Raw genomic sequence first — 20,311 nt, 5'->3', positions numbered from 1 at the left:
TGTTCTGCGGAATAAACAAAAAGTTTATAAAGTTCACCAAACACTCTACTTTAGAGTTGTGTAGGCCACATTAGCTTATATTAAAGTCTAGTCCACACTTGATAAAATTAGTGTTCCTTATACCTGTTAGCAGCTGTTCAGGAATAAGCACACTAAGCCTTTAGTACTTTTCTGCCTATCTTTTTCAGTCTACCAAGATGAAGAAGGCAGGGAGTAAGGCACGTGGGCGTGGAGCAGGGAGATGACGTGGGGATTCTGTGCCTGCTGAGGGCACCGGTGAATCATCATCCCCCAGTTTTAGCAGGGAACAGTCCTTCATGCGCAGCTTTGTAGGAGCTCGCCATGCCCCGCTGGTGCGGGATGAACAAATTGAAGCCGTTGTCGGATGGATGGCAGCTAACGCATCGACTTCAATTAGAGCCACATCCTCTCAGGCAGAGAGCACTGAAGAGCACCCATCTGTCTCTTCACCACCTGCCAAATTGCCCAGGCAGTCAGAGAGCCCAGGACAGGAGCCATCTCTACTTCTGTTCTCTGAATCTCTTGGCTTGGAAAGAGGGGGCCAGCCAAGCAGCATTGGAGAAATGGAAGAAGAGGCAGTATGCAGTGATGCCCAACAGCTTTGTCTCTCTGACTCTGAAGAGACAGGTGGGCCAGTGCCTCTGGTCAGCACACCTCAGTATGCATCTGATGATGAGACTCAGGTGCCACTTTCAGGTGCATAGTGTGCTGCCAAGACTACCCCGGAGAAGCAGTTGGTGGAAGAGGGGAGTGTAGATGATGAGGTCCTTGACCCATCATGGCGTGAGGTACAAGAAGGTGGTGGGAGTGGCTCTGAGGAAGAGATTCCCCGAACGGGCCAAAGAGGGAGAGGGAGGGGGAAGACTGAGGAGCCTGTAGGCTCCACTTCGGCACCCGTTAGGAGCATGCCTCTTCCAAAAGCCAAAACGGGTGCTCCCAAGACTTGCAGTGCCTGGTCCTTTTTTGACACAGTTGCAGATGACATTTGCTTTGTCAAATGCAAGGTGTGTCATCAGAAAGTCAAAAGAGGGAAAAGTGTCAGCAACCTCAATACCACAAATATGTGGAAACATTTGCGGACCAAGCACGCGGTGGAGTTACAAAAACACACTGAAGACCTAGGCCAACCAACAGCGGCACCTACCACCTCTTCAGCTCGTATTGTTGCCTCTTCCTCCAGCTCACACACAGCTGGTTCGGCTTCCCCACAGGATCGCCATGGAAGAACCTCTGGCACTGTTGTCCACAGACCCAGTGTAATTCCACCCACAGCACCATGTTCCCAGTCATCCTCACACTCCCAGCCCAGTCTACAGCCATCGGTAGCACAGGCATGGGAGAAAAGGCGGCCATTCTCGGCAAACCACCCCCGAGCACAGGCTCTGAATGCTGGCATTGCAAAACTACTATCCCTTGAAATACTGTCATTCAGGCTGGTGGAGACTGACAGCTTCCATAACTTGATGGCATTGGCAGTCCCACAATACAATGTGCCCAGCTGCTTTTATTTCAGCAAGCAAGCCATCCATGCCCTGCACAAGCATGTGGAGGGACACATAAAACACGTGCTACTGAACGCCTTCAGTAGCAAGGTCCACCTCACCACCGATGCGTGGACCAGTCACCATGGACAGGGGCGATACCTTTCCCTCACTGCCCATTGGGTTAATGTTGTTGAGTCGGGTACAGATCGTGCGAGTGGCGCAGGACGTGTTCTGCCAACTCCAAGGATTGCAGGAATCCAGTCTGTACGCATTAACTCCTCACACTCAAGTTCCTCAGAACTCAACTCAGAACTGCAGGAGCCATCACAGTCCACCTCCACATGGACCCGTGAACGTTTACCTGTTACGACCGATATGAGCACAGCCGTGGCCAAACGTCAACATATGTAGGGAAAATGGTGTGCACTCAGGTCAGGGACAATGAGGTGCTGGTAAACTGACCATATGGTCAAGTCAATAATAGAGAAAATTACCGCACACTCAATACTGGTATGATGCAAAAAAGGTATATGCCAATTTTATTCAAGGAAAAACAAAATGATAGTTACCACATTAATTAAGGTAGAGCAAGAACCCGACGTTTCGACCCTCCCGGGCCTTATTCATGGGGTTACTGAAAAAGCAAAGAAACTGTATAAACAATTGTTTGTCATACATTTTTCAGAAACAAAATGGCAAAGATACATACACATATAAAATACATATAAAATAAAACACCGACAGAAGAAAAGAAAAGAGAGAAAACAAGCAAAGTTATTATGTACAAAACCACTCAAAAAATGACGATGGTCATACAATCAGGAGCGGCGAAACATTATTACCATATGGTGCAAAGAACATGATAACAGACTATACAAAGTTTAAATCTAGTCCTTTGATATAAATGCATAAAGGTGGCAGTAGTAGAGGAGGAACAAGCGACCCCTGTTTTATAGAGCATAACCTGTCACAATGACAAAATTACAATGTTATTAAATATATATCAAAAAAGTATATAATAAAGATCCTATTAGTAGAGAGTGGGTACCAGACACGTGTATTATTAGTTGAATTTTATGTAAGGCAGAACTGGTAGTTAGGTGTTATTCTACCGGGCATAGTAATATAATAAGATAGACGATATGACGCCTTTATGAATAAAGGCAATATACGGGTTATATTGGGGCCAGGATACAATTAATGGTCCTGGGTGCTATAAAAAAGGGGGGTCCCATTAGGGGTGCCCACACCAGTACAAAACAAAGAAACCCTACTTCTAAATAGGTCATTGCAAACAAAGTATATATACCTTATAGTGAGGCCAGTAAGGGCTGCTGTCCCAGGTAAATGTAACCTATTTAAGGAGGGCCGTAATGTTCATAGTAGGCCTGCCGATTAGGTAGAGATCGGATTGTATCCTGGCCCCAATATAACCCGTATATTGCCTTTATTCATAAAGGCGTCATATCGTCTATCTATCGCTCATAGTGGAGGAGTTATGGATACCGCGCCTCGATCCCCCACAATATTTTGAAAGGCTTGTCTCCCCTGATGAACAGAGCCGAGGGAAACGCGTCGGGTGCCACTCTTTTGGGGATGTTATAATTTGGGTCCTCCACTTGTCCTAAGGATCGGGGTATTGTATGGATGTTTCTTTTAAAAAAAGCCTCCCCCGGAATTAACGGACATCTTTCGAACACTATGGATACTTCTTAAAAGAAATGAAAGAACAGTAACGCTGGGTGAGATCTTTCTGTTATTTATTAGTATTCCTACAAAATAGAGGTATTTTTGTGGCCTGTGAGCTACAAAGTGTTGTTTGGCCTGTTGGCCTTTTGTCCATGATAGAGCACAATTCTGAAGTTATTGTGACAGACATCCACCTTTTTTGAAAGGAGGGGTGCTATGTGGAATTTTAAAACGGTTTGATTTATTTTTGGTGTGTTATTTTTGCTATTTGTTTTTTCCATAGACCGACTGGATATTTATATCCAACGGTATTTTAGTGGGATTTATTAAAGGTTAATTTTTAAAATTTGGAGACCTGTATACTTACCTTGCTGCTATACACATATACCACCTGAACTGCAATCCCTGGGCTCCAACACCGCCAGTTGCTGCTCAGAAGTGCCATCTGCACAGTCAACACATGACCCAGTGTTATAGGGTTTCAGTAACGTCAGCTGATCCCCTGCTGTGTATCTGGCAATGTGTCCTGCGAACGCCATGCTGACACTACAACAGATATTAAAGAGAACCTGTCCCCTCCCCCCAGGCGTCTGTATCTGAAAGAGCCACCTTGTGCAGCAGTAATGATGCCCAAGGAAAAGGTGGCTTTTTTAGTTATGCTCCTTGCACACGCTGAACTTAACACTTATAAAATGTGTCCCCTCGTACCGTGAAACCGTCCCGGAGGTGGGACTTTCCTTCGTAATGAGACGCAACACAGCCGTCATTCCTACACCCTTGGCGCCATGTGCCACCTCCTCAGCATTGTTTGAATCTGTCCCGGAGCCTGCGCTGTTATGTTCAACCTTGGCCATGCGCAGTTAGCGCTGTCCATCTTCTGACATCATTTGGTGTCAGGCTGACTGTGCCTGTGTGGCCGCGCTGCCCCAGAACCCACCTCGCTGTGTCTTCTGATTTAATCACCCTGCGGGCCTGGGATTCATGGCCATGCGCAGTGCATACCTTCGCCTCTCACTCATCTCCTTCCGCCTTCTTCAGACTGTGCGGCTTCAGCTGATCCCTAATCACATGCCACGGCCATGACGCCGCATAGTCTGAAGAAGGCGGAAGGAGATGAGTGAAAGGCGAAGATATGCACTGCGCATTGCCATGAATCCCAGGCCCGCAGTGTGATTAAATCAGAAGACACAGCGAGGCGAGTTCTCGGGCAGCGTGGCCGCACAGGCACAGTCAGCCTGACACCATATGATATCAGAAGACAGACAGCACTAACTGCGCATGGCCAAGGTTGAACATAACAGCGCAGGCTCCGGGACAGATTCAAACAACACTGAGAAGGTGGCGCATGGCGCCAAGGGGGTAGGGATGAAGGCTGTGTTGTGTCTCATTACGAAGGAAAGTCCCACATCTGGGACGGTTTCACGGTATCAGGGGACACATTTTATAAGTGTTTAGTTCAGCGTTTGCAAGGAGCATAATTAAAAGAGCCACCTTTTGTGGCTCTTTCAGTTACTAACGCCTGCGGGGGGGTTAAAGGTTCCCTTTCAATTTGCTCCAATTAGGCCTCGGCCTACACTCTGCTCCTCCTGCATTCCCTGGGTTCCAACACCGCCAGTTGCTTCCCGGAAGTGCTGTTTGCACAGAGAAAAACACTTGCTCCTGTGTTAGTGGGGTTCAGTAATGTCAGCTGCTCCCCTGCTGTGTATCCGGCAATGTGTCCTGCGAACGCCACGCTGACACTCCATCAGATATTAAACTGCCTTGAGTGCAGGCCTCGGCCTACACTCTGCTCCTCCTGCATTCCCTGGGTTCCAACACCGCCAGTTGCTGCTCAGAAGTGCTGTCTGCACAGTCAACAGTCGCTCCTCTGTTATTGGGTTTCAGTAACATCAGCTGATCCCCAGCTGTGTATCCGGCAATGTGTCCTGCGAACGCCACGCTGACACAACAGCAGATATAAACCTGCCTCGAGAGCAGGTTTCGGCCTGCACTCTGCTCCTCCTGCTGACCCTGGGCTCCAACACTGCCAGTTGCTGCCCGGTAGTGCTGTTTGCCCAGTCAACACTTGCTGCTGTGTTATTGGGTTTCAGTAACGTCAGCTGATCCACAGCTGTGTATCCGGCAATGTGTCCTGCGAACGCCACGCTGACACAACAACAGATATAAAACTGCCTCGAGTGCAGGCTTCGGCCTACACTCTGCTCCTCCTGCTGACCCTGGGCTCCAACACCTCTAGTTGCTGCTCGGAAGTGCTGTTTGCACAGTCAACAGTTGCTCCTCTGTTATTGGGTTTCAGTAACATCAGCTGATCCCCAGCTGTGTATCCGGCAATGTGTCCTGCGACCGCCACGCTGACACAACAACAGATATTAAACTGCCTCGAGTGCAGGCTTTGGCCTACACTCTGCTCCTCCTGCTGACCCTGGGCTCCAACACAGCTAGTTGCTGCTCGGAAGTGCTGTTTGCACAGTCAACAGTTGCTCCTCTGTTATTGGGTTTCAGTAACGTCAGCTGATCCCCAGCTGTGTATCCGGCAATGTGTCCTGCGACCGCCACGCTGACACAACAACAGATATTAAACTGCCTTGAGTGCAGGCTTCGGCCTACACTCTGCTCCTCCTGCAGACCCTGGGCTCCAACACCGCCAGTTGCTGCCCGGAAGTGCTGTTTGCACGGTCACTTGCTGCCGTGTTATTGGGTTTCAGTAACTTCAGCTGATCCCCAGCTGTGTATCCAGCAATGTGTCCTGCGAACGCCACGCTGACACAACAACAGATATTAAACTGCCTCGAGTGCTTCGGCCTACACTCTGCTCCCCCTGCTGTCCCTGGGCTCCAACACCGCTAGTTGCTGCTCGGAAGTGATGTCTGCACAGAACAAAACACTCGCTCCTGTGTTAGTGGGGTTCAGTAACGCCAGCTGCACCCTTGCTGTGTTGCGGCAATAACTCTACCCTGCTCCTCGGCTCCAACACCGCTAGTTGCTGCTCAGAAGTGTCTTTGGCACAGGTACTCCCTCCTGCCCAGCCCGGTTACAGCACGCCAGCTGTTTCCGGGTAGTGTCAAGGTCACTTGGCCTCCAATACGTTGTCCTGTCAGGTTGAGGTCGGGTTGGCCGACTCCATGGTGCCTGCAGTTTAGGTGCTTCCTATGTGGGCTGCGGGAACTGGCAATCAAGGCTGGTTCGGTAGTGCCAATAGGACAAGCTCCCCCTGTAGGACTGTGGATTTTCGGTAACCATGGCCGGCTCGCGGCCTAGCAACTTTTTTTTTCCTGTGGACCTTCTTCTGCCTATCTGAGTTTCAGCACCATTAGCTGGTTTTTAGGAAGACAATCTTGAATAGGTCCCCCTGGTTCCAGTACCGTCAGCTGGTTGTGGGCAGAGACTTTGACTTAGGTGCCTCCTTCTGGGTATACGAGTTCCACCAACGTCAGGTGGTCCTTGGTAGTGCTTTCTGGCACAGGTACCTCCTGCTTAGTAACTGGGTTTCAGTAACGTCAGCTGGTCCTTGGTAGTTCCATTGGCTCTTGTACCTTCGGCTACCCATCCGGGTTCCTGTTCCGTCAGCTGGTTCTCGGCAGTGTCTTTTGCTCTTGTACCTTCTGCTCCCCATCCTGGTTCCAGTACCGTCAGCTGGTTCCGGGCAGAGCCTTTGGCTTAGGTGCCTCCTTCTGGGTATCCGAGTTCCACAAGCGTCAGGTGGTCCTTGGTAGTGCTTTCTGGCACGGGTACCTCCTGCTTAGTAACCGGGTTCCAGTAACGTCAGCTGGTCTTTGGTAGTTCCATTGGCTCTTGTACCTTCGGCTACCCATCCGGGTTCCAGTACCGTCAGGAGGTTCCCTGATAAATGTATTCCCTTTGTACATACGTACCACCCCTATGTACACATTTTACATCAAAATATCAGGATACATTGGGGACTTCTTCAAACAGCATATCCTCATATTTTAGAATTCAAACAACCATTTATAACCTGCTACAAGCGCCCTCCTAACCTTCAAGACTCACTTGTTAAGGATATTGGTCCCACCACAAGAACCACATTACAAAGGTTCTTGCAAGTTCCAAAAACAGGCACCTATCTTTGCCTGCACTGTAATCAATGTAGCAATGTCTTGAAGGGTAACTCCTTCTACCATCCTCATTCAGGCAAGAGATATAATAGCAAAGACTTTTCTGCCTGTGATACAGCAAATGTTGTGTATCTTATTAAGTGCCCATGCGGTCTTTTATATATTGGAGAGATGACACAACCAATCAAGGACTGCATCTCCCAACATAATTCCACCATTAGGTGTAAAAATATGTTACTATCACTACCATATAATTTCATCACAATGGGACACAATTTCACACAACTAAAATTTCAAGTTATAGAGCACGTTCCATTAACTAGATGGGGGGCTACAGCATACATAATCTGAAGAAAAGAGAGGCATTCTGGATCAATGAGTTACAGACCCTGTCCCCAAAAGGCCTTAACAGAGTATGACCTGCTATCATTTATCTAATATGGCTACACTCATGTGTACATTGTTTATGATATTTTTAATTTTACTGTCAGTTTTTTATTTTGCCATATTTATCTAGCTTTATTAGATTCAATAATTCATTTATTTATGCCATGATGCATTTAATTTAATGTGGATTTGTTTCTTGCAATGACTTTGTTACTAATTGATTTATGTCTTTTTACAGAGCCGTTTGTATTGATTCCGCCTTGCAAATTCACTGCCTGATCCTCCTTCCCCTTAGACTCTCCTGCTTCCTCCGTCCCTACCCGGCTGCTTCACCACACATACTGTATATCTTAATTTCTTATCATTTTCACCACATTCGTCTGACCAGACACTACTCCACGTTACATAATGCAGGTTGCCAGGCGGTGGAATGCTTTACACAGGCTGGTGGAATGCATACATCACTTCCTGTGATGTACTTCTGGTTTCGGCATAGTGATTTGGTCCCGCCTCTATGCTTTATCAGGGCACATACACCTGTAGGCCAGCACTCCATCAAGCGGTGGACACTGCGTTGGATCCAAGCACATGGTCACTAACCACCACCGGTAAGAACGCAACCTTAGAGAGTGCATTCTACATTAGACTTTTATTTTTATATTTCATATAGCGTCCCCCTTTTTGTCTACAGATAGCCAAAATCCTCTCTTTCATCATTTCAATGCAGCTACACTGGCTATTGCTGGTAATATTACCTTTTTTGCATACCTATCCTCTGGAAATATTGTATCTATACCATCTGTATTCTTATTTATACACGCATCCTTTTCATCCACAGCCTGACAGATACCATCCCTTACGGATCTACATTATTTACCTGCCTACAGGTTGGGATCATTAATGCCATTTCCATATTTTGTATCTATGTTTACAGAGCCCCTATTCCTTTATATGTCTCACATAGAATATTTCTAAAAAAAATGGGATAACAAGGTGGATTAACTCCGCGCTGCTTGAATGATAGACGTCCAAATGAATAATCAGATGAAAAAGTGGCTTTATTCAACGCGTTTCTGAGTACTGTGACTCCTTCATCAGAACACCACAAAAGTATACCTTTCACATTATCTATGTCTCCTTCCCATGAGGAGATTATCTCCCTGCTTGTCCTTCCCGAGGGGATGGATGAGATTCTACTTGGGATGCCCTGGTTATGTTTTCACTCTCCTCTTATAGAGTGGTCCTCAGGGAGAATTTTGGGTTGGAGCGAATCTTGCAAGGGCAGATGTGTGAGGGAGTCTGTTCAGGTTTCCACTTCAGAGATACCCACAGATCTCACTTCCCTACCCAAGTGTTATTGGTCCTATGCAGACGTGTTCTCCAAGATGGCTGCAGAGACCCTTCCACCTCACCGCCCATATGACTGTCCTATTGACCTCATGCCTGGAGCTGTACCTCCTCGGGGACGGTTCTATCCCTTCTCTCTCCCAGAGGTGGAGGTTATGTCCCAATACATCCAGGAGAATTTGGCAAGGGGGTTCATTAGGAAGTCAGTGTCACCTGCAGGGGCGGGGTTCTTCTTCGTGCAGAAGAAGAATGGAGAACTGCGTCCATGCATAGATTACAGGGGTCTTAACGCCATCACCGTTAAGAATAAGTACCCGTTGCCCCTGATATCTGAGCCCTTCGATAGGCTACGGGGAGCAAGGGTATTTACCAAATTAGACCTGCGGGGTGCTTATAACCTAATTCGCATCCGTGAGGGGGATGAATGGAAGACGGCTTTTAATACCAGGGATGGACATTATGAATATCTGGTGATGCCCTTTGGGCTCTGTAATGCCCCAGCTGTTTTCCAAGACTTTGCGAAAGACATCTTCTGGGATATGCTCTCCACCACGGTCGTAGTCTATCTGGATGATATACTCATCTACTCTCCAGATATTGACTCCAACCGGAGAGAGGTTCACAAGGTCTTCGACCTCTTACGGGCAAATTCTCTTTATGCCAAGTTGGAGAAATGTGTGTTTGAGCAGTAGTCCTTGCCTTTCCTTGGTTATATCATCTCCGCTCAGGGATTGGCTATGGATCCTGCCAAACTACAGGCTGTGATGGACTGGCAGGAACCTCATTCTCCCAAAGCGGTGCAGCGCTTTATGGGGTTAATTAATTATTATCATCAGTTCATTCCTCATTTCTCGACTTTGGTAGCTCCCTTGGTAGCCATCACCAAGAAGGGAGCAAATCCCAAGTTGTGGTCGGAGGAAGTCTCCAAGGCCTTCCTCTCTATAAAATCTCATTTTGCTAGCACTCCCATCCTACATCGCCCCGATGTAGATAAGCCATTCATAATGGAGGTGGATGCCTCATCTGTTGGTGCTGGTGCAGTCCTCTTCCAAAAGGGTGCTCAAGGTCGGAAGCATCCCTGCTTCTTCTTTTCCAAGACCTTCACACCAGCAGAGAGGAATTATTCCATCAGGGACAGGGAGTTGCTAGCTATGAAGTTGGCTTTCTCTGAGCGGAGACACCTTCTGGAAGGGGCTCGCTTTCCTTTACAAGTCTTCACCGACCACAAAAATTTGGTGTACCTACAAACAGCTCAACGGCTAAATTCTCGCCAAGCCAGATGGTCCTTATTCTTCTCCCAGTTCCATTTAAACCTCCATTATCTCTCTGGGGATAAGAACATTAGTGCTGACGCTCTCTCTCACTCCGTTGTGTCATCTGTGGAGGAGGAAGAGGAGCCTCGGCTTATAGTCCCTTCTGAGAGCCTGAGAACCGCGGCTCCGGTTTCGCTAGAATCGGTGCCTCTGGGCAAGACGTTTGTACCTACTAATTTGCAACCAGAGGTTCTCTCTTGGGCTCATTCATCCAGGGTGGGTAGACATTTTGGGACCAAGAGGACATCTGAGCTGTTGGTGAGGATGTACTGGTGGCCACATATGGCCCGTGACATTGGAGACTATGTTCGGGCGTGTGTCTCCTGCGCCAAAAATAAGTCTCCTCGACAACGGCCATCTAGGTTACTCTATCCCCTACCGGTGGCTGACAGGCCCTGGGAGATGGTCGGGATGGACTTTGTGGTGGGCTTACCCAAGTCTCGTGGTTGCACCATCATTTGGGTAATCACCGACCATTTTTCTAAAAAGGTAAACCTGGTACCGCTTCCAAGGTTACCTTCTGCACGGGCCTTGGCAGTGTTGTTTGTAAGACACATTTTCCGCCTACATGGTGTGCCGGACAAAGTTGTCATTGACCGGGGTCCCCAGTTTGCGTCTCGGTTCTGGAGAGAGCTTTGTCGTTTACTCAGCATTGAGTTAAATCTCTCTTCAGCATATCATCCCGAGACGAATGGATTGGTACAGAGGACCAATCAGACCTTGGTCACATATTTGTGAAATTTTGTTTCTGCCAGGCAGGATGACTGGGCATCCTTGCTACCATGGGCAGAGTTTGCGCTTAATAATGCTATAGCCAACTCCACTGGTCAGACTCCATTCCTCCTTAATTATGGTCAGCATCCGCAGGTTCCTGTGCCTATGCCCATGTCTTCCGCTGACTCCAGGGTGGCAGACTGGGCTGTGGAGGCACGGGACATTTGGGACCGCACTCAGGATGCCATGCGGGCCTCCAAGGAGAGAATGAGGTCCTCCGCCAATGCACATCGGCACCCCGCTCCAACCTTTGCTCCTGGCGACTTAGTGTGGCTCTCCGCCCATAACATCAGGCTGCGAGTTGAGTCCACTAAGTTTGCTGCTCGCTACTTGGGACCTTTCAAGGTTCTCGAGCAGTGAAAGCATGGAAAACAAAACAGGCAAAACCATGTGAATCCTCTAATCATGATATCACACCACAGATGTAAAGGTACCTTCACACTAAACGACTTTGCAGCGATAACTACAGCGATCCGTGACGTTGCAGCGTCCTGGATAGCGATATCGTTGTGTTTGACATGCAGCAGCGATCAGGATCCTGCTGTGATATCGCTGGTCGTTGCTGAAAGTTCAGAACTTTATTTGGTCGTCAGATCAGCGTGTATCGTTGTGTTTGACAGCAAAAGCAACGATGCCAGCGATGTTTTACAATGGTAACCAGGGTAAATATCGGGTTACTAAGCGCAGGGCCGTGCTTAGTAACCCGATATTTACCCTGGTTACCATTGTAAAAGTAAAAAAAAAAACACTGCATACTCACCCTCTGATGTCTGTCACGTCCCCCGGCGTCCGCACTGCTGCTCAGAGCTTCCTGCACTGAATGTGTCAGTGCCGGCCTGAAAGCAAAGCACAGCGGTGACGTCACCGCTCTGCTTTAGGGCCGGCGCTTACACAGTGCAGGGAAGCGGACGCCGGGGGACGCGACACACACCGGAATGTAAGTATGTAGTGTTTGTTTTTTTACATTTACACTGGTAACCAGGGTAAACATCGGGTTACTAAGCGCGGCCCTGCGCTTAGCAACCCGATGTTTACCCTGGTTACCCAGGGACTTCAGCATCGTTAGTCGCTGGAAAGCTGTCTGTGTGACAGCTCTCCAGTGACCACACAGCGACGCTGCAGCGATCGGCATCGTTGTCGATATCGCTGCAGCGTCGCTTAGTGTGAAGGTACCTTTAGTAAGAGGAAACTAGCGCCTGTTTATGGAATATTGCAGGACACACCAGATATTGCCACAGCAAAAACACAAACAAATTGGTGCAAAAAAGTCCAGAAAAGGATAACAAAATCTTTATTAAATATAAATACAACAAAACAAGGGATGCAAAGGTAATAGTGGGTTAAAAACTGCAAACATGATGCATAGTACGCATGAAGACAGGGCCCGCACCCCACATCAGCAGCCAGGCAAAGCACACTGGGAATATAGAATAATATTAATCACTGCGCACTCCGAAGACATAATCCCAGATAGTAACAAATCTATAGACAGAGCCCACAATGATAGATAACCAAGTAATACACATCTCCAAAGTGTACCCAGAATAAGTACCTTGCCAGCTGACGATGCAGAGAGAGCGCCCGCTCCAGACCCACCCCGACGCGCGTTTCGGAGATGTCCTTCCTCAGGTTCTCGAGCAGGTTAACCATGTGGTCTACCGTCTGGCCCTTCCTCCACGCCTAGGTATCACTGACACCTTTCATGTGTCCCTCTTAAAACCCATACACATGTCCCAGTTTTTCCGAGTCATCTCCCGGGACATCGGGCTCTTCTTCGGATGATTACGAGGTGAACGCTATTTTGGGGTGCAAGGTGGTACGTGGGAAAAGGTTTTATTTGGTGGACTGGAAGGGTTATGGCCCAGAGGGCAGGTCCTCGGAGCCTGTTGAGAATATTCAAGCTCCGCTGCTCATTGCTGCCTTCGAGCGTAGCGAGGCCCAAGGAATGGGGCCCTAGGAGGGGGGTAATGTTAGGGGTCGAGTTCCCGCTTCAGCACAGGGAGAATCTTGAGCCATCTCCTCTGTGGTCTCCCATTCCTCTCCAGCCACAGTGGAGCCTGCTCAGCGGAGACGTCAGTCCCAGCGTCTGGCTCAGCCTGATACTGTGCTGATGGTTTCTGCTAGGAAGGTAGTGAAGTTGCTCTGGTATTGTAGCAGCTCCAATGGTCCTCTAGAAAGGTCCTGAAGCTGCTGCAGCTATAAAAGGTTTGCATGGCGGCACGGCCATGTGCTAGTATCACTTCATGTTGTGAGCTTGCTAATTGTGGTAACGCCTGTATGATTGTATTCAGGGACCTGTCTGAAATAAGCCCCTAGGATACCGGCACCTCCAGTGAGGAGTTTGTATTCACGGACCCGGCTGAAATAAGCCCCTAGAATACTGGCACCTCCGGTGAGGAGTTTTTGTGTGCTTCTCTGTGTGCATGACCACTGACTGCCATCAGCTCAGCAGTTAGCTGTGTTCCCCTGTAACACTAACAGGGCACAGCGTGTTCTTTTCTGTGTGACTCAGTGAAGTAACTGATTTCACTTATACCGCTATATAGTGTTGTCATTTTCTAGCAGCAGGTTGTCTCCTGCACGGTGGACCCCAGGCTGCGAACGCACCAATTATAACATCCATATTAACTCGATGCATTCCGCCAGTCCTGACACTTGGATGGGTAATTTTGATCTGTGACTAGGATCAAAAATATTCTAGACATTTTCTACATTTCTCACTTGACCACTTGTCTTTATGCATGTATTTCGCTCTATGAAATATGTAATCTAACACACATACTGTATATATTTTTATTTTTTAGCTTTTTTTATGACTTACTTTTGCTATATTGCATGCACTTTATCTTTATCTGGGTTTAATTTAATCACATTTTTTATATAATTTTATTTTTATTCAATTTTTTATTCATGAATCATTACTCATTAAACTTTATTTTTATTTTATTATTTTTTTTAGTCATTATTTTTCTTTTATTAGTTTTCGGTATCATTTATTATTCATTTTTTCTTTATACATTTGTATTTTTAGACTTATTTTTATTATTTTTTCATACACATTCCTCTATTTTCAGATTATTTCATTGTCAAGCATATATATCTTTATTATTTGATATTGATTACCTATTATACATTATTGTTTACTAACTTAGATACCATTTATTATTTCCATAAATTTTCATCTTGCATTTTGTCTTCTCCACCCATTCAATGGCTAATCAATTTCTATTTCTTGTTTCCTTTCCCCCCTTTTCTCTCCTTTATCCATCCCCCTTTTTTCCCATTTTCTTTTTTCTTTATCCCATTTATTTCTCCTTCCACCTAATTTGCACTTAAGGGTTAACATTCTTGATAACCGCCCCTTTCAGTACATACTGAAAACCCTGATGTTGTGGTCACATGATCCAAGTTTCAGCTATGCTATTTGCCCTGCTATGCGCATGCTCATTGCCGGTCTGCTACTTTAATGCATGACCCAGCGGTCAACTGACATGTCACATGATACCTGTTTCATTGAACTCTATCAGCTGATCGCTCTGTCTGCCAAACCTCTGCACTCACTGGGTGTCTATTGGCTAAATGTCATTGGATTACCCTGTTAGTGAGCATGCACCGGCATTTATATAGCATAATTGTGGTGTCTTCATACGATGTGAGCTTTGCATTTACTTTACACAACTCTATTCCCTTTAAGCATTTTTTTTCATTGGCTAGCTGCACTTTACACTGGCATGTAAAAGTTTGAGCACCCATGGTCAAAATTACTGTTATTGTGAACAGTTAAGCAAGTTGAAGATTAAGTGATCTCCAAAAAGCCTAGAGTTAAAGATAATACATTTTCTTTGCATTTTAGGCAAAAATATATATTTTTTAATATTTTGCATTTTAAAAATTATAAAAAGGAAAATGGGCAAATGCAAAAGTTTGGATACCCTGCATGGTTAGTACCTAGTAGCATCCATCCCCTTTTGCAAGTATCACAGCTTGTAAACACATTTTCATGCCATCCAAGATTATTTCAATTCTTGTTTGATTGATTTTCATCCATTATTCCTTGGAAAATTCTGTGAGATTCTTAGATCGTCTTGCATGTACTGCTATTTTGAGGTCTAGTCACAGATTTTCAATGCTGATCAAATCAGGGGATTGTGAGGGGTATTGTAAAACCTTCAGCTGAAGCCTTTTGGGGTAGTCTATTGTGGATGTTGATGTGTGTTAAGAATCATTATTCGTTTGTAGAAGCCATCTTCTTTTCAACTTCAGCTACTTTACAGATGGTGTCATGTTTGCATCAAGAATTTGTTGAAATTTCAGTGAATCCATTCTTCCCTCTACTCATGAAATGTTCCACGTGTCATTGGTTTAAACACAACCCCAAAGCATAATTGATCCACCCCCATGGTTAATGGTTCGTGAGATGTTCCGTACCTGAAATTCTGCGCCCTTTTTTCTCCACATATTCCTTTGATCATTGTGGCCAAAGTGTTCTATTTTAATCTCATCGGTCCACAGGACTTGTTTCCAAAATGCATCAGGCTTGTTCAGATGTTCTTTTGAATACTTATGATGCTGAATTTCAGCTCTCACTGCAATTTTGCTTTGACTTTCAAATCTTATCTTGACCGCCATTTTTCCTGTTAACTGCGGTTAATTAGTTACAATTTTAACTGAGGAAAGGGTAACTTGAAAATATTCTTCTTACAATATTCTCCTGCTTTATGGGTCACCACCATTTTAATTTTCAGAGTGCTAGGCAGCTGCTTATGGAGCGCCCCCACTGCCACAGGGCCGAGGGGTACCCAGTACCGGGCCTCTCTGTCTCAGTTCTAGGGTTGTCACGGTGGCTAGACCCAGCCCGTGACCCTGCTGAGGGGCGTCCAATGAAGATGGAGAGTGATGCTATTGTGGTGTGGTGTCGGTCGCAGTAAATAACAAGGACACCAGGTTGCAGTCTCTTTACCTCTTTACTGAAGGCTCCAGGATCCTCAGTCCGGAATACGGTTAACCGGGCTGCGTGAGTCCGGCCGTTCCGATGGCACCTCCAGAGTTCCCTTTGCAGGTGGAAATCTGTGCCTACCTTCTAGCGCTTGTGTGTTGTAGTCCTTCCCTGCTGTGCTTACGGGATAGTCCTCACAACTGTTGTGTCTGTTTCTGAAGTTCCCTCACAACTCGATTATGATGTTCTGTTTCGTCCCCCAGATGATATGGCTAGGACGCACCCGTATGACGGGTAGGCTCGAAAGGTCTTCCGGGACCCTAGAGTCGCCCCTCTCCAGATGTTGCCCCCTGTGTCTGCTTAGGTGATTTTGGGTGAGACAGCCCGCCTAGAACTGACTGTCCTGCCGTAGGTTTGAAGTAAGGCCTGGAGCTCAATACTTCCTCGGCGTTCCGGCCACCGGCTACGCGCCTCAGTAGGATGTTGCCTCGTCTTACAGCACGACTCCTACTGGTGATTCTCCTTGTTGCGTTAATCTCATTTCTTACTCAGCACAATAAACCTCGCTTCTTGTCCTTTCTTGGGGTACTGCCGCAATGAAGTGCAGGCGCGGTCCCGTAACGTTCTTTTGGTTCGCTAGGCCTCTGTCAGGATCCCACCCCTGACAGGGACCCCCTGAATCTTCCCCTGCAACACCCTCTGCCACAGGATGTTGCCTGGTTCCAACCCAGTCAGCTTCTGACCAACTTCCTATCTAACCCCCAGTTTTACCAGATTGTGAGGAGTGGCCTAATACATAGCACCCTTAGTTCCCCCTGGAGGCCAGACTGTGAAGTGTATTGGTGTCTGTGATACCTGGTCAGGTGAACTCCTTCAGTGCCATCAGACGTACCATAGCCCCCCATAGCATCAGTACTGCAACGACCAGGACTCTGGGGCGCTGCACTTAGAAGAACCTACTGTAAGGGTTGATGGATTGCACTAAATAAAATATAAGATAAAGTGCAATCGCAACCCGGGGTCTACCGTGCAGAGAACAACCCTGCTGCTAGAATAATGAATAATGATGGAACAAAACAGCGAGAGTTACCTTAACAAGCTGTGTTAACAAAACACTGTGTGATCGGAACACCGAGTACCAAGCTCAGTTACTTCACCGAGAGGTACTGCACATAGTGTGCTAAACCCTGTTCACGTCACAGGGACATTAGCACGTGGATTGGGCTAGTTCTGCAACTAAACTTGTGCTAACCACACACACGAATGAAGCAGATTCTGAGCTAGTAGAAGAAACTCTTATGACGCTAGGTCCAATACCCTGTCGCCTTCACTGAGAAGTATAGCGTAAGGGTTGAGCTTGCTCTGTAACTGGACTGTGCTAACCGCACACAAGAACAAAACAGATGCTAAGCCAAGCAACTAGTTACCCCAGTCCTGACACTACTGAATCTGTCCCTGACCGGCACCCAAAGCATGTAGCAGACTAAAGGCTCAGGCGGAGAGCCACGGGTACGAAACCTCATAAGTGTGCAACCTGCCTGCCCACGTGTACAGGATCAAAGCAAAGGCAGACACACAAACGTACAGACAAAGTGGTGGAGTATCCACCCACTCACATCAAACGTAAATGACACTAGGAGCCTTTTATACGCTAGGCTCCACCCCAAACACTCATGCCCAGTCGGCCGAGATATCGACTGCGGGCCAATCCGGAGCTGCCACGTCATCAGAGCAGCTAATGTCCGACCACCAATGAGAAGACGCCATATCACGGACATGCTCAGTAAGGTGATCTCTGGACTTTGACTCCAGAGCGCAAGGCTGCACCTGCATATCACTGGTTACCATAGACTTGGCTGAAGAGCCATCAGTAACCAAACTTATACCATGAGCCTGAGCAAGACGCTGGGATTGACGTCTGTGCTGAGCAGCAATCGCAGCCGCCAGACCTGAATGAGAAACCGCAGAACCAGATAATGCTTGGGATCTATCCTGCGCAGTGGGAGAATCCCGACACCTAACACGCATGACTGCTGTTTTTTGGCACAAGGATAGAGGAGGCTGGGTTTTTATAAAGCTGGGACATTTGCATCACCTGGTATTTCATAATTATAATAGTGAACAAGACATAACCCTAGCAGGCTTATTAAGATCTGAAACCTTGGCCAAAGTAACCCGAGAAAACAAATCTTCAAGTTTGCCTACACTTTTGCATCTGTCCATTTTCCTTTTTGTAATTTTTAAAATGTAAAAAATTACTATATATATTTTTTGGGCTAAAATACAAAGGAAATGTGTGATCATTAACATTAGCCCTTTTTAAGACCATTTCATCTTCAACTTGCTTAACTGTTAACAATAACAATAGTTTTGAGCAGGGGTGCTCCAACTTTTACATGCCACTGTACATGTCCGCTCTACCTCGCCACCAATCACCCCTGATGAAGCATTTGTGAAATGCGGATTGGGTGTTTTTGTGGGTGAGCAAATTATTCAGTATGTTATTTAAACTTTACTTTTGATTGCCTGTGGAATATACTTATCTGCATTTTATTGGGCATTGCCTCTTTGTATATAAATCCATATACCCAAATACTATAGATTTTTGTTTAACTTCCTATTAACTTAATTGTATAATTTGCCCTATGGGTATATACAGTATAAATCTCAACACTGTGGAAAACTGGTTCATATATACATGTTTTATCATTTTTTGTCACATGTATGTTATACCATGTATTTGCTCTGAAATATATACTTTTTGGGGAGTTTCCCGCAATTGCTTAGCCATTAATTTTAATGATTTCCTGTCTTTTTTTTCTGGGAATACTTGCACTTACTGTGCATATGAATTGTATTTAATAAAGATTATGATGTTTTAATATATTTGGGACACATAAATATTTGCTAGAGTTCCAAATTTCAGCAACTAGGATCAAAAATGGAAATGTCTCCTTGATGTCCTACAGACCACTCAATTTGCAGATAAACATTTGACTATATATAGACTATACACAGACTATAATGGGTACTTGTACTGTCCATGAAAAATATGGATAGAATACTTACGGACATCTGAACAAGGCTTGTGAAAAGAAAGATAAAAGCTCTTAATGCTTACCAAACATTGATAATTTTTGCACTACACTGTGTCATTTGCAATGCCAGTGTATAAACACTAAAAAGAGAGCAATATATGTTGATTTTTAGCTTGTTTTTAAAATGTAAATAGCCTCTGAAGTCTGATACTGCAGTGTGTAGTTAAATAGATTGTTTATTACCATCTGTTTCATTCTAGTCAAATAAGTTGAGGCAACTTGGACACTACTAATGCTGTGTTTGTATTCTGAAGGTGAAAAAGGGTTCAACACAGTCCTAGGCCTTAGAGTGTTATACCCATCTTTTTCGGGCAATCAGATGCTTTGCAGTATTGTGATTTAAGACAAATCTATTTGCTACAAATCACATTTGGGAGAAAATTTGGCAAATTTGAATTTCAAGCAATCTACTGACATCTAATAGTGAATGCAGAGGAAAATTGGACTCACATTGTTATTCAAACCTTATTAAAAAAATAACTTCTTCTTCCAATAATATACTAAGTATTTAAGTTTAAGAAAAAAAGGATCCATATTATTTAAAGAGAGTTACAATCTAAAAAGAAAATGGACATATAGTAAAATATCTGAAATTGCAAAGATGTTAACATTTTTCAGTTAACCATGTTGGTTTTCACTTACTGAATTAGCATCAGCTGTCATTTACTTATCATGGTTAATCAATAACACCATCATGAGACTATTGTCACTGGTCATCTACATACACACACACATATATATATATATATATATATATATATATATATATATATATATATATATATAGTCCAAAAAAGAAGGCAGCACTCCATTTTCCATATAACTGTGCAGAGTTTAATCAGACCACATGTCTGTGCAGCGACATTTCGGCTCTGAATGAGCCTTTCTCAAGCAGTGGTTACATCAGCTGTGTGCATATTTATACCTTTTTAACATGATCCTTAATAGGTGTCATTTGTGTTCAATAAAATGCAATACAATTCTAAAAATCCTTCACATGTTCAATTTGCCCTCTAGTGGTATCTTTGTAAAGTGCATATGTGCTTTTGTGTAAAATAGGTTATATATTAGTAAACTAATCCATCCAAACATTGTACTGTATATATTATGTTCATATTCCACTTGTTCTTACCCCCAGTGTGACCCGCTACTAATGGAGGACAGCATTTTTCTCGGCGTTCCTACAATT

This window comes from Ranitomeya variabilis, chromosome 6 (assembly GCF_051348905.1).
Source record: "Ranitomeya variabilis isolate aRanVar5 chromosome 6, aRanVar5.hap1, whole genome shotgun sequence".
In the NCBI taxonomy this organism is placed as follows: domain Eukaryota; kingdom Metazoa; phylum Chordata; class Amphibia; order Anura; family Dendrobatidae; genus Ranitomeya; species Ranitomeya variabilis.
The sequence above is the reverse complement of the archived record's forward strand: the minus strand, read 5'-3'. Positions refer to the sequence as shown.